Here is a 13,125-nt window from a genome sequence, read left to right on the forward strand (position 1 = left end):
AATATGTGTTTTTATGCATTTAAAATAATGAGAAATTATATGTTGTATAATATATATTTAAACTAATCTGATAATAAAAATATTTAAACTAAATGAGTAAATATGTATTTATTGAAAGGAAAATGAGTTGCATTTTATAAAGAATGTATTGTTAGAGATATTATTACAATGGAAAAAAAAATCAAGATATTACAACTCTATTGTAATACAATACAAGGACCAACAAAGAGATTAAATAAATGTTACAATACATATATATACACTATATATTATATATATATATGAAAGGTAGAAGAGAAGATTACAACACATGTAATATAATATATGTATATATATAACAAGAGAATAATATATATATAAACACTCACTCACAACCTTGAGTGTAGATTTGTGGGGATCACCATGACTTGAACAAGGTATTACACTTTTGTCCAAAAGCTTATTTCTCCCTATCTCTAAGCACTAAGGGAACTCTCTAGGAAATAGCTTTAGGAATTATCAAGCCTTAGGGTTTTCTAGCAATGTACTTTTTTGATAGAAAACTTGACCTGTCTTACAAATGAGCACATTAGACTCCTTTATATAGTGTTTAGGTGATCACACTTAGAATTCAAACTCACCATCTCATTTCTCTCATATAATGAGCATTAATATAGTTTGTAACAACTATTTTTCAAACCATTTGAATCCTATCATCAAATTGTGTAACAACCCTTTTATTACACTAATAATGTGTGATCAACACATGAGTTACAAGTGATAACAAATTGTAACTCCTCTCCAAGTTACTATGTAGGTTACAAAAGTGTAGGTTAAAATTATAGGTTACACATTTATTTACCATACACTTAATATATATTATTCACATAATAATATATATTACCACATTTTAATCTACATATTATTATATCAAAAATAATATAACAATCCCCCACTAGATTAAAATGTGTGACACACTTGTAACATTTATTTAATCAATCAAAATATTATATCAAAATATAACATTCCCCCACTTTGATTGAATAAATACACACTTTCAAAGAAATCTTGCTTAGGTGCATTAGGTAAAATATCTTTCGATTTGAATTTTACTTTAATGTAGTTACCACAAAGTTTGATGAAATTTTGGTTGTCGAAGCATTGAACCACTATTCCTTTAGTACAAACCGGTGATAACACACACACCCTCGCTAATACTCACTTGAGACCGCATGTCTCGCTCTTGCACCGTTAATGGCCATGTGCATAATTCCAATTCATGGACTCTCTAGAGAATACTCCCAATTCTCATAAGAGGCGGCACCACCTCTAGTCCATATAGGTGGAGTTTTAGTGTCTCACCACTCTTTAGACACTTCTTAAGCTTAAGTGAGTTTTCTTAAGCTTAAGCTCCATTAAAAAACCTTTTTTGTTTTAACCCTCAATTTTTACCACATGTACTCATTCATAGATGAGACAATTGAGTACCATATTCACTCTATTGACTTGTTAGTACCTATTGAACTTAAGACTAGATGTTTACTAGTGTTAAGATAGGTTACCATCAATGAGAAAAACACTAAGGGAGTTTAGGTCCCATCCCTCGAAAATTCATGCTTTAATCTTGTACGGAGATTAAGCGATTTGTTATAACCTCACTATAGATTCCATGTGAATCATGCATGCCAAAATATAGTGTTCACTTTGTGACCACTTTTCTCTTTAAGTACTTAAGCTATGAAAATTTAATCATAAAAGATTAATTTTCACACAACTCAAATTCTCAATAATTTTGATACCAAACATATCAAAATTAAACACTAATTTAGACACCAAACACGTCTAAATTACACTTTATTTTAAGACACCAAGCATGTCTCAAATTCTCATATTAGAGTATACACCCCCACACTTTCACATTTGACTTATCAAGATAAAATCTTGATTTTAAAATATAGAAGACCACTTTGTCTCTATAATTTCTCTTAAATTTAATTTCCTTCTTGAAATTATTTTTACCAAAATTTGACACCAAATATGTCAATATTTCACTTATGCACATAGCCAAACTTGATTTAGAATTTGAATTCAAAATCAAATAAATTAATCAACAATGTCTCAACACATTTTGATTAAATTTGTGGCTCACCCCCACATTTCTAGCATAAAGTGTATATAAAATATCACTTTTGTGTATTTCCTCTTGAAATGACTTTTCAAGGTCACCTTAAAAAATATCATTTGACATTTTTAGTTTTCTCACAAAACTAAAAACCAAACTCATATTACTAACAAAATAATGTGATTATTTTTACCCATTATTTTGAAGTTATCTCCTCAATGAGATTAACCCAAATATTACACTAAAGTTAACAAAATTCTCAACAATTTTGTTCACTACTTTGATTATTTAAGATTCAAAATTGCTTCTCCAATTTTGTTATCTTTTCACAATTTTTAAATCCACCATGATTCACTTTGATTTGACTCTAAAATTGCGCTTTCAATTTATGACTCATTTCACAAGTTTGGATCCACTTTTGATCCATTTATTCTTGCTATGACAAGACAATTCTCATAAGTGTAACTCTCATATAGTTCACTTTTCTTATCTCATAATATGATATGATTATCTCTTATAATCCAAATAAAAGATGTAACTTCTCAAAAGCCATCTTTTATTATCTCATAAAGTGAGATGTTCACTACCAAATTGAAAAAGAATTTAAAATATTCTTTATTCACAAAATAGATGATAATAATTTTCACAACAATAGCAATAAACAATATTATATTATTACTATCAACATTATTATCATACTATATAACTCATACATTAATATAATATGTATGTTACTAATCAACATCTTATATGTAACATACACATGAGATCAATATTAAATTCACAATATATATGTTACATATCTCATATATATATATAACATATATACTATAATATACATATATATCATATACACATAATATATACATTAATTACACAACTATATATGTTACATACCTCATACATATATAACATATATATACACATTAATATACATGCATGATATATATTATATACTCATAATATATATTATATATGCATGTCTCATATAAATACATAGAAATAATTATTTCTACATATCTAATCTCACACTAATATATCTTATATCACATGCTCTACATATATATAATATATATTACTCATATATATACATGTTATATATTATATATCTCATATATATACATATAATAACATAATATAAATTTAAATATCATATTATATAATACTATATATATTAATATGATACAAACACATAATCACATATATGTCACATATATATAACTCATATATATCATATATATTACTATCATATAAAATAGTAAATCACATTATATACAACCATGCTCACCCATGAATGGTTTTCACATAAAATCTCTTATCCTTGTATTCTCACAATCTTGATTTATCACCTCTTCCATTGAAAAGAAGTAAGCTTTTGATTGTTAGTGATATTATTACAATGAAAAAAAAATCAAGATATTACAACTCTATTGTAATACAATACAAGGACCAACAAAGAGATTAAATAAATGTTACAATACATATATATACACTATATATATTACATATATATATGAAAGGTAGAAGAGAAGATTACAACACATGTAATATAATATATGTATATATATAACAAGAGAATAATATATATATAAACACTCACTCACAACCTTGAGTGTAGATTAGTGGGGATCACCATGACTTGAACAAGGTATTACACCTTTGTCCAAAAGCTTATTTCCCCCTATCTCTAAGCACTAAGGGAACTCTCTAGGAAATAGCTTTAGGAATTATCAAGCCTTAGGGTTTTCTAGCAATGTACTTTTTTGATAGAAAACTTGACCTGTCTTACAAATGAGCACATTAGACTCCTTTATATAGTGTGTTGCTCCTAAATTCGCCCAATATACGTGGACCAGTCAAGGGGGGACACGTGGATCAGATAACTTGGAAAGATTTGCTAAGTCTTTTTATGCCACCAGGAAGCGCTACTCGCATGGGTCCCGGAGGATATACCCGGAGTACAAGGTACTCCCGGAAGCTAGCATAGCATGAAGGCCCTCCGGGATGTGTCAGGTCTCTCCCGAGAAATCAAGTCGCATTTAATGCTGCATGGGAGGAAGCGTGTTGGGACTGTAACACGCAATAAAGTCTGACGGCACAACCCCCGAACAGCAGCGCTACAGTAATGATCATTTAAGTCTGGCGACGGCTACTCTGCGAAGAGTCATGTCAATCATAAGACAAAAAGGACATTCTCCATAAAAACCCTACAGCACCTAGGGATTTGACCATGCATCACCCATGGTATATTCATCGGAAATGCCCAACTTTATGGATACTTACAGACACATGTGTAAGAACAATTCTAGGGATTACCCCACCAAAACACTATAAATACCCCCTCAAAGCTCATTTAATGGGGTCGAGAATCTTGGTTGCAAAAAGAGCAAGAAGAGAAAAAACTCACCAAGAACATTCTCTGTATTTAAGAGGAAAACATTCTCTCAAGTGTAGAATCTGTATTAAATATATCCATTAATAGCAGTGGCTCGTGGACTAAGGCTCATTAACGCCCCAACCACGTAAAAAGTCTTCATCTTACTTTCTTACAGCTCATTATAATAAATATATTTTAATAGTTGCCGAAAACCTCGGTCAACATTTTGGTGCTTTCATTGAGAGCTGAGGAAAGCTGCTTCACAACAAGCATTTAACTTCACGATAATGGTGGAGACAAGAGCTACACGTCATCCTCGCCCTCTAGAAGACGCTCAAGACCCCAATGAGGAAGATGTAGCCTCAAGGGCGGCAGAGGAGTCCGAGGAAGAAGAAGAAATAGTTCCCGATGAAAACCACGAGGAACACCTCGACGAGTATGCTTATGATGATGGAAGTTACCAAGAGCTGGTGCTCCTCAGACAAAAAGCTATCGATCATGAAGCTGAGATCGAAGCTCAGAAAGTGCAAAATCAAAAAATGCATGAAGTGATGCTAGCCATGCAGAAAGCCATGGAGGCAGCTGGTATTCACGTGCATCCCAAGGCGATGGCCGCTGGACTCGACGGGGAGCCAGCGACGTCTTCGCCTAATTCCCAGCAGCAAAGGCCTAGGGAACCTAGCCCTATAAGGCACCCTGCTGAGGAAAACCAAACAAAAAACCCTACTTCTGCCCCTGGTCGAAAGAAAAAGGCGCAGGATCCGTGAAAGGTCCGCTCGGATTTCCCTAAAGGGAAAGGTCCGCAGAGGGGCAAGCCCCAAAGAGGGAGTCTTGGCCCTCAGGATCGAGGGGACCGGAAAAGCGTTTCCGTGCACCAGGAACCAGGGGGTAGAGGAAGAGGAGGACAGAGATGTCCACCCACTGATCTGAGAAATCAAATCAATGGGAATCAAGGTGACCTCCGGGATCACCTTGACCAAAAAAGATACAGACCCGCAGTCTCCTGCATCAGTAAACGAAGGAATTATGGCAGAGCTTGCCATACTTCGAAAGGATATTGCTCGAGTCTCCCGGAGGCAGAAGGGAGATGATTCCGACTCGGACAGTGAGGATCGGGAGCCTTGTGCCAAACATATCCTGGAGGCGGAGCTCCCTAAAAACTTCAAGATGCCCGAAATGGCAGCATATACTGGGAACTCCGACCCCAGTGATCACTTGTCACGATTCAACCGAGTCATGACAGTCATGCGGGTCAGCAATGACGCCAAATGTTTATGCTTCCCCTCACTCTGAGCGGATCGGCAGAGGAATGGTTCAAGAAATTGGAACCAGGATCGGTGGGATGTTGGAACAAACTCCAAACCAACTTCCGGAGACAATTTGTCGCCGCCAGGAAGGTCAACTTGGAGGTTAGTGCCTTGACCAACGTCAAGCAACTGCCCACCGAGACCTTGAAGAATTACATCAAGAGGTTCCGAGAGGAAGCCTCGAAGACCAAGAAGGTCGACGACGGACAACAGCTTGCGGCTTCTCCAAGCAGGAATCCGCACTGGGACTCCCTTCTGGAACGAATTACAGCAAGAAGGCGCTGCTAGCCTTCAGGACTTCCAGAAGCGAGTCCAAAAATATATTAACCTCGAAGAAGCCCAGATCGTGGCTTACGGAGGCTATTATCCCACCGGGATAGCAGGATACATGCCAGGAGTATCGCCCTCGGGTACTGTCCCGACCGCGACCCCTCCGATAAGTGGCATACAGTTTTCTGCTACTCCCGGATACAGCCAGGGCCAAGCTTTGCCCCCGGCATCTTCCCATTACGGCAACCCGTCCGGGGTGAATGGACGGACTCCTTCACAGGCTGCCCCGACCGCTAGCTTAACAGGCCCTACCCAGGGGTCGAGAAGCAAAAGGTCTTCCAAGGGCAGCACCCGAACGGGAGAGAAGCGCCAAAAGAAGGGGTACACACCCCAATACACCCAGTACACAGAGCTCACAGACTCTTAGGAACGTGTATATTTTGCCACAAGGCAGAATACGCACTACCGGAGACCCCAGCCATTGTACAGAGATAGCTCCCGGAGAGATCCGAGTAAAAGGTGCGAGTACCACAACGATATTGGCCACAACACCAATGAGTGTAAAAATCTCAAAGATGAGATTGAGAATCTGATCCGTTTGGGCCACCTCTATGAGTGGATCAAAAATAGGTTGCCCCACCTTAATCCGGGGCAGGTGGCAGGGGGTATGCCTCCGGGAACACCAGGGGGTACAGCAGGAGTATTGCCTCCAGCTGCTCCCGCAGGTGACACCCAGCATATACCCGGACTACCGCCCCGGCCTAATGGACGGGTAGCCATGATCTCCGGAGGTCCCCATATCGGAGGAAACACTCGAAAGGAGCGAAAGAGATATGCCGAGGCCGCAAGACACAGTGAGGTGTGGGAGGTCACTCAACTCCCAGCTCAAAGGCCTCGGCTAATGGACCAACCCATAACGTTCACGGAAGAAGACGCCAAGACGATGCGTTTTCCTCATCACGACCCGCTGGTCATAGAGACCCCCATCGCAAATAAAGTGGTGGCTAGGGTCCTGATTGACAATGGAAGTTCCGTGAACTTGCTCTTCAAAGAAGCCTTCACTGCGATAGGGTTGACCGACCGGGACCTCTCTCCTAGTGGATCGCAGCTCACAGGGTTTAACGGGACAACGCTAATCCCGATGGGAAAAGTCAGGCTCCCAGTTACCCTGTGCCCGGATACCCCCCAAAGCACATTCAAGTATTGCACCTTCGTGGTGGTAGACTGTCCAACAGCCTACAACGCAATCTTAGGCCGACCGGCCCTCGTCGACTTTGGTGCAATTACCTCAATCCGACACTTATGCCTAAAGTTCCCTACCCAGGAAGCCGGAGTCGGAACGGTGAGGGGAAATCAAGGAGAGGCTAGGCAATGTTACAATGTTGCCACCCACTTGCCAGTACTCATGGTCCGGGGGCCCCCTGAGACAGAGAAGGCTGAAGAGGACGAGTTGGATCCTCGCATAGGATCCGAAAGGGTCGTAGAACCAATGGAGGACGTCGAAGAAATACCAGTGTGCGACGACGACTCCACTAAAGTACTCCGGATAGGTGAAAGCCTAGATCCGGAGGAAAAAGATAAAATAATAAAAACACTGAAGGGCGCCATCGACATTTTTGCATGGCGCCAAGAAGACATGACCGGCATCAGCCCTCATGTCATCACCCATGTACTCAATGTCAACCCGGACATGCCCCCTATACAGCAAAAGAGACGCCCGCTCGACTCGGTGAAAGCCGAGGCCTTAGAGAAAGAGGTGGACAAACTTTTGTCCAATGGCATGATCCGCGACGTATACTATCCGGAATGGCTGGCCAATCCGGTACTGGTGCCCAAGCCGAACGGGACTTGGCGGGTTTGTATAGATTTCACAGATCTAAACAAAGCCTGCCCAAAGGACTGCTTTCCGCTGCCCAGGATCGACCAGATGGTAGACGCCACGTCCGGATTTAAGCTGTTGTCTTTCATGGATGCCTATGCGGGGTACAACCAAATAAAAATGCATACGGCAGACCAGGAGTGCACTAGCTTCAGGACCGATAAGGGGGTATACTGTTACCTAGTCATGCCTTTCGGACTGAAAAACGCCGGAGCAACCTATCAAAGAATGGTTAACCGGATGTTTAAAAGCCTCCTGGGACGAAACATGGAAGTATATGTAGACGACATGCTCGTCAAATCCAAAGCATGCAACAGCCATGCAGGCGACTTAGAGGAATGTTTCGAAGTCGTCCGGAGATACGGCATGAAGCTCAATCCGAAAAAATGCACCTTCGGGGTCAAGTCGGGAAAATTCCTGGGCTTCATAGTCAGCCAAAGGGGGATCGAGGCGAACCCGGAGAAAATCCAAGCTCTCCTGGACATGCCATCCCCCAAGAAACATAAGGACGTGCAGAGTTTGACCGGAAAGGTAGCCGCACTGAGCCGCTTTATCTCACGGTCCACGGACAAGTGCATACCCTTCTTCAACATACTGAAGAAATGCCAAAAGTTCGAATGGACAGATGAATGCGAGGAGGCATTCAAAAGGTTAAAAGACCACATGGCCAAACCTCCTATCCTATCGAAACCCGTCCTTGGAGAAGACTTGTTCCTTTACTTGGCCGTCTCCGAGCATGCGGTCAGTGTTGCATTGGTCCGGGAGGAAGAAAAAATTCAGCACCCTGTGTACTATGTTAGTAAACGCATGGTAGGGGCCGAGACAAGGTACCCGGTTATTGAAAAGTTAGTATTCTGCCTCCTGATGGCATCACGGAAGTTGAGACCATACTTCCAAGCCCATCCGACTTACATTACGTGCCCCGGATTTCGACTTCCAAGACTCCTCAAGTGGGCAATGGAGCTGAGTCAGTTCGACTTACATTACGTGCCCCAGATTTCCATAAAAGGCCAAGCCTTGGCGGACTTCATCACCGAATGTAATGAAGCCGAGGCAACAGCCAATACACCGGAGCCACCCATCCCCACTTGGAGAGTATTTGTGGATGGAGCTTCTAATGAAAACGGTTCAGGAGCCGGAGTGGCTATGATATCGCCTACTGGGTTGCGGCTCCAGGCAGCACTCCGATTCAACTTCACAGCTTCGAATAATGAAGCCGAATATGAGGCCCTGGTAGCAGGGCTAAAATTGGCTAAAGCTGTAGGAGCCAAGAGGGTGGAAGTCTACAGCGATTCTCAGCTGGTCGTAAACCAAGTTTCCGGAGAATATCAAACTCGCGGCGAAAGGATGGCCGCGTACGTAACAATAGTCCGAGAACTGCTCCACGAGTTCACGGACTATAAAATAGAAAGAATCCCCCGAGAAAAGAATGCTCACGCGGACTGTCTGGCTAAGTTAGCCTCGGACAGCGAAATCGAAGAGCTGGGGGTAGTACCAGTGGAACGCTTGGCAGAGCCAAGCATCAAAATAAAAGAGACCACGCAAACGGTTGGGCAAGAACCCAGCTGGATGGTCCCCATCATAAAATACATAACCACAGGTGAGTTGCCCCAAGAGAGGGCACTGTCTCGAAAGATTCGATCGGGCTCATCGTTATGTAATGATGGATCAAATTCTCTACCGGAGAGGACTCGGCATGCCTTATTTAAGGTGTGTATCGGACCCGAAGCTAGACAAATCATGCTTTGGAGGTCCATGAAGGGTCGTGGAGATCATACGGGAGGACCCGGCCTCTCAAAGAAAATATTGAGGCGGGGATACTTCGGCCAACAATGAAAAAAGATTGTATAGACTATGTCCAAAAGTGTGACTCGTGCCAAAGGTACGCGAACATACCGAGAGTTCCTCCAAATGAGATCACTTTGATGACCAGCCCCCGGCCCTTCGCGTCCTGGGGAATAGATCTCATCGGTCTCTACCTACGGGAAAAGTGAGGGGTAAAGTATGCAATAGTAGCAGTGGACTACTTCACCAAGAGGACAGAGGCTTAGCCTATGAAGACAATAACTGCTAAGAAGGCGTTGGACTTTGTTATCAAAAACATAGTGTGTCGATACGGCTTGCCTCACAAGATAGTCTCAGACAATGGAAAGCAATTTGATTGCGAGGAATTTACCGACTTCTCGCAACCAACACGGAGTGGTAAAAAGCTTCTCCGCGTATCCCGCCTCAAACAAACGGCCAAAGCGATCAATAAAATCCTAAAGGTCACCTTGAAAAGAAGCCGCCGGCCTGTAAAAATAACCGGCACCGAAGAATTGCCAAGGGTATTGTGGGCCTACCTGACGACCCCCGTAACCACAACCGGTCACTCGCCGTTCTCAATGGCGTACTTGGCCATGAAGCAATGGTCCCGGTGGAAACATTATTCCCATCCCACAGGAGGACGACTTACGATCCGGCCACCAATCAGGCCCTGCTCCAAGAAGCTCTGGATCAAGTCGAAGAACTCCGGGATGAGTCCCAAATACGGATGGCCGCTTATCAAAAGAAGGTGACCAAGTATTTTAACTCCAAGGTTAAAAACAGAAAATTCGCTATTGGGGATATGGTCCTAAGAAGGGTTTTCCCAGCCACCCAAGAACCCGGAGTGGGGGTACTTGGACCAAATTGGGAAGGACCATATGAAATCGAGGACGAAATCGGTTCTGGCACTTACAAACTGAAAAGAATGGACGAAACTACTGTCCCAAGAGCCTGGAATGCCGATCACCTCAGAAAATATTACCAATAGCGAATTAAACTTAGATTTTGTTCAAAGGGTTTGTACCGTCCAAATGTATGCCTCCTCTATATTAAATAAAACTGAGTGCCTTAAAAACAAAGTTTCTATGCCACTTAGGGGGGTACTAGGGTATACCGCACGGACAAACAAAAACAATCTAAGTAAAACATCCTGACCCAAAGGGCAGGTCAAGCTAAGTAAAATATCCTGACCCAAAGGGCAGGTCAAGCTAAGTAAAATATCCTGACCCAAAGGGCAGGTCAAGCTAAGTAAAATATCCTGACCCAAAGGGCAGGTCAAGCTAAGTAAAAAACCATGAGCCAAAGGACAGGTTGAAATATATAAGTGTGAAAAATAAAGATCGCATATATAAAAATATCCTAGCCCAAAGGGCAGGTCATACACATGTAAATGGCCCGGGGACAGGCCTTAAATTGTCTCCCCTTCAAGTAAAAGCTGTCGTCTATATGTAAATTGTTCTAAGGCAGCAGCAAATATGTACAAACAAAAAAAAAAAGTTATAAGAAGAACGGGTAGAATCTGGGTCAATAATACGGCAGCTCAGTCAGCCCGCGGTGGAAGACGAGGTCCAATCCGTGCCTCAAGCTCAGCATCAAGCCTCTTCTTCTTTTCCCGAAATTTGGCAATCATGTCCTCGGGTTTGGGATAAAAAGTGAGCTTGATACTCTGATCATTGGTGGCCCAAGCCATGTAGACACCATCATCAAAGCGCTTCGGGCACCGGGCGCAGGAGACAGGAGAAAGGAGCTCGGCCCTATTGGCCTTCCTGGTAGACTGGTCTTTGTAGTCCCTAAGCTCCTTCAACTCCGCAGCTAGAGCGGCCTTGGATTCGATATCCGACTGGTGAGTCTCCTCAAGAGATCTCACCTTGGCGGCCATTTCATCCAAAGCCTCCCTGGCCTCCCGGAGATCTCGCCTGGCCTTCTCGGCAGCCTCGGTTTGAGCCCTTAGTTCCTCCTGATGATGGGCCTCCATCCTGCCTCTCCGCTGAGCTTCGGCCTGGATCATGGCCTCCGCCTGAGCCTCCCTCCGGGTGGCCTCCTCTTCCTTGGCCTTGGCCTTCTCTTCCTTGGCCTTGGCCGCTGCCTCCTGGCGCTCGGCAGCCTCCTCCTAGATCCGCCTCCCGCCGTGAGGTCTTGGAGGACCTTCCCGACGTCGTTCATGTCCCCAAAGTCGGACAGAGCGAAGCCATGGTTTATGATGTTCTGGAGAGGCGACTGTACCTCACAGCAGCAAGCTGAACCATAACGAGGTATAAGGAAAAATTTCTCAAAGGAAGAAAACAAAATACAAACAACAAAAAGGAAACGCAAAAAATTGCAAAGTACTTACCACTGTGAGGGAATGGCTGAGGTCCTGGACCTGGAAGATGGAGTTCAGGGAAGCGCAAGTGGCAAACCGCTTGGGCGCACAGCGGGTAAGCTGAGAAGCGAACTCACCGGTCATTTCCGCGGCAAAGGGAGCCAAAGTGGGCCCTAGGAGGGGACGGAACCAGTCCGTTAAAGGGTCCAGATTGAGGTTCCACGGATCATGATAATCCGGATGGTTGATGCTCGCCTCAACCTCAGCTCGCAGAATCCTCCTAAGGGCCTCCACCTCGGCATACCCCCGGGAGTACTCGTCCATAGCGTAGTTGTGTTTGGCTATGCGAAGCTCCTGCCTCACCTCATCCCCCGGAATCGGGGTAAGATCAATGTGAGGAGGAGCAGGATTTTCCTCCATCGGGGAAACCCCGCCGTCTAGGCCATGAGCAGGAGTGTCGGCCCTCCGAGGTCTCTTCGGCTCGTCCTGGGTAATCATCTTGCCCTTACGCTTGCGAATCAGAGCCACTTCAGGCTCCTCCTCGTCCTCCTCTGCTACCGCTGGATGGGCTTGAGGCTCTCCAGTACCCTCAGCGGCTTCCTCCGAGAAGTCCCACCCTTTCCCTTGGCCTTCTCCCGGAAGCACTTCCTCGTCATCCACTAAGTCAATGGTTTCGGGAGGAGCGCCGGAAGAAACCTTCAAGGAAGGAGCCGGGGGAGAGGGGGTGAAAGCCGGAGGAGCCACGGGAGTATGAACACCGGCGAGCCGTTCCAGGATGGCATCCATGGAGGTACCTGTTCCAATAAAATAAGCAAGTGTTAGAAGTTCGTGAGGAACCACTTATAAAAGACGCAACAAATAAGCTACTCCTACCCGAACTCCCTAATTCGGCCCTAGCAAAATCCCGAACTTTAATGCTGGCAGCATCATCTCCAAGATAACTATCCGAGGGCCGAAACCAGCTGGACGCTATGTAAGCCGATGGACCTAAGGGAATAGGTTCCGGAGGGCCGGAGCCCATCCGGGACCGACCCAGGTAATCTCCTAAGTTCGTAAAATAAAATTCCTTCAAATGATCCCCCC

This window comes from Cannabis sativa, chromosome 1 (genome assembly GCF_029168945.1).
Source record: "Cannabis sativa cultivar Pink pepper isolate KNU-18-1 chromosome 1, ASM2916894v1, whole genome shotgun sequence".
NCBI classification, from domain to species: domain Eukaryota; kingdom Viridiplantae; phylum Streptophyta; class Magnoliopsida; order Rosales; family Cannabaceae; genus Cannabis; species Cannabis sativa.